The sequence below is a fragment of the Bos mutus genome, unplaced genomic scaffold (assembly GCF_027580195.1).
Source record: "Bos mutus isolate GX-2022 unplaced genomic scaffold, NWIPB_WYAK_1.1 CTG425, whole genome shotgun sequence".
In the NCBI taxonomy this organism is placed as follows: domain Eukaryota; kingdom Metazoa; phylum Chordata; class Mammalia; order Artiodactyla; family Bovidae; genus Bos; species Bos mutus.
Window position 1 is genome coordinate 40,388 of NW_027219910.1, and position 2,813 is coordinate 43,200.

The following is a 2,813-nucleotide window of genomic DNA, read 5'->3' on the forward strand; positions in this document are numbered from 1 at the left end:
AGGCCAGCTGTCTCCCTTGGCGTGGAGTGCGTGCGAGTGTCTGTGTGTCTGTCTGTGTGCCTGCCTGTGGCTCGTCTGCTCTCTCAGGAAGGTCGAGGGGCTTGGCGTGGGGGCAAAGGGGGCCTCGGTAGTGCGCGAAGGGGAGGGGCTGGCGCTCGGTCGACCCGCGCCTCCTGGCTTCTGGTGGGTTTGGGCACGGACAGGTGCCGGGCAAGTTAGGCGCTCAAGTTTCGCTGCGCCTAGGCCCGCAGGAGGTTCAGAGGCCCCTGGGCGCGGGGGGTGGGAGGCGGCGGGCGCCGGGCCGACACGTCGGGGCGCGCGCGGGCCTGAGCAGCGAATGGGATCGGGGAGGCCCGCTCAGCCAGCGCGGCGGGTCTGGAGTGGCCGCGGGTGGGGGCGCCGAGACCTCCGCACCCCTCAGCCCAGCCCCCAGCCCCGGCGCGCGCGCGCGCGCGCGCGCCCTCCCGGTCAATGGGGGGTCCTGGAAGCCCCTCGGGCCCCCGGGCCCGGCCAGGCGCTTGCTGGTCTGGTGTTGGCGGTGTTCGGGGGGGCGGGCCGGCGTCAGCAGGCTGGAGTCCGGTCGCGGGTCGTGCGGCTCAAGTACAGCCACGCCCGCGGCGAGAGTGCGGCCCGTTGGCCCGACCTGCAGGGGCAAGCGAAAGGGAGGCGGCGCAAGGCTCTTAGGGCGCCCGGGCCAGCCGCCACCGTCTCAGGCCCTATCAGCCTGAAGGCGCCCGATCTCGTCTGATCTCGGAAGCTAAGCAGGGTCGGGCCTGGTTAGTATCTTGGATGGGAGACCACCTGGGAATCCCGGGTGCTCGAGGCTTTTTGCCTACCAGAAGAGGTCCTTTAGCCCCCGCCGCGCGTCCCGATTCTTGGATCCCCCCCCCCGCAGCCCCAGCCCCTCCCGGGCCGCGGGGAGCGGGTGGCCGGGGCCCCGACTCCCGACTCCCGCTGCAGACCTGGGTTGCCTCCGCGCGGCCCGCGAGCCCCTCCGCATTCGCATTCGGCTTCCAGGACACCCGACGACCGGCAGTCCCGTCTCCACCTGGGGCTCCTTTGGCTTGCCTCAGGCAATCCCGGGGCTTGCACCGACTCCAGCCAGCCCCAGCCCCCCCCCCCCCCTGCCTGCGCGAGCGATCGCGCAGCTTGCGCGTGCGTGTGTGTGCGCCTGCGCACAGATAGATGTGCCCAAGCGGGGCATCTATGTTTCTTATACCGTGGGTGGATCCATGCCTGGGAGTCGGACTGCTGGACCATAGGCTACTTCCACTTTTAGTTCCTTGGGAACCTCCATATTCTTTTCCATACCGGCTCTCCCCCGCCCATTCCTACTCACCGTGGGAGAGTTCCCTTTGCTCCACATCTTCTCCAGCATTGGTTATTGACAGACATCGCAGTGAGGCCCAATCGGACTCATGTGAAGTGGTCCCTCCTTGGAGTTTGGGTTGAGCCTCTCAATCATTAGTGATGTGGAGCAAGATGACCTTTTGGAAATGCAGATGCAATGCTGTCACCTCCCTGCTCCAGCGGCTCTCGTATTTTCCCAGCATATTGAAGATCGACCACCTCCCTTCAGGCTTGCTCCTCACGTTCTTCTCTGATGTCTTTTGCCTGGAATGCCCTCTGCACTCTTTGGCTTCCATCCCATAGGGCATTTTTCGTTTCTTGAATGTCCTAAGTTTCCCTGGTCACATAGCCTTCCAAGATGCTATTTTCCCGGCCTGAAATTCTTCCTGCATCTCAACCCTGGTTTACCTAGGTTCAACCTATGGACCTCAACGAAATGGTGCCTCTGGAAAGCCTTCCCTGACACCCAGGTTTTGTGGTGAGGGAAGAGGCCCCTCTATAGGTTCTCAAAGGATCTGCCTGTGATGTATCATTTAAGTCGTCTCAGTGAAAGCAGGAACTCTGTGTCTTCTTCTCTCCGCCTTCTATTCCTGAAACTTATTACATGCCTCCTAGCTCATCGTAGGTGCTCAGTATTTACTTAGTGTGTGAAAGACAGAAAAGCTCTTGGAAGCCTCAAGGGGTCACTTGGCTCAGCACTTTTGATCTCTTTGTATATTTGGCGATTCAATTCTTTCCTTTCCTGGGTTGATGTGTACACTATATTGAGGCACAATCTAAGGCATGAAGACATATCCATACATAGAGGTTCTTGCTTTCAAGGAACTCGTACAGCAATTTCTACAAGTTAGGGCTTTTCAAATGCTCTAGAAGAATGTGAACGTTCAGTATGCTCCATTTTCATTTCAAAGAAAGATCGTTTGACTTCCATAGCAAAGGTGGAGACCTTCCAGCGTTGAGTCAATACTTATACCTTGACCATTTCAGGCAAGTCTTGTGGTTCCTTCTGGAGGTGTGCGGCTCTTGCAGAAATGTGAAGATCTTCCATCGTCCTCAGACTTTGGTGTCATTTGCAATCATCCAGAAAGCTTCCAGGTCTAGGTTCCAGACCACCACCACACACAGTCAGTAGCCAGCGCAGGTGGATTCAGGAATACGCATTGTTCACCGGCATTACCGTTGATATTGTTGCTGCACACTCAATGCAGTGGGCAGGGCCTGGATTGTCCACTGGGTGTCATGTGGAATGGAAAGAAGGGCTCCCACCCCCCCACACACACACCCCCCCCACTGTTGACAGCCTTGTGACGAAAGCGGTCCCGAAACAAGAATCAGACAAACCAGAAGCCCAGATGATAGTCCTTGAGATGAAGGAACTAAGCAGCTGGTTGAGATGGCACCAAGGAAAGGTTGCTCTTTTTGTCTGCCCCTCTACTCCTTTCTTCCTGGGCCTTAGGGTTTTG

The 2,813-nt window shown here is 58.5% G+C and overlaps 1 pseudogene; it reads left to right on the plus strand.

The window, feature by feature from the left end:
* Nucleotides 1-706: 706 nt before the first annotated feature.
* Nucleotides 707-826, plus strand: LOC138987017 (5S ribosomal RNA; annotated as a pseudogene).
* Nucleotides 827-2,813: the final 1,987 nt, after the last annotated feature.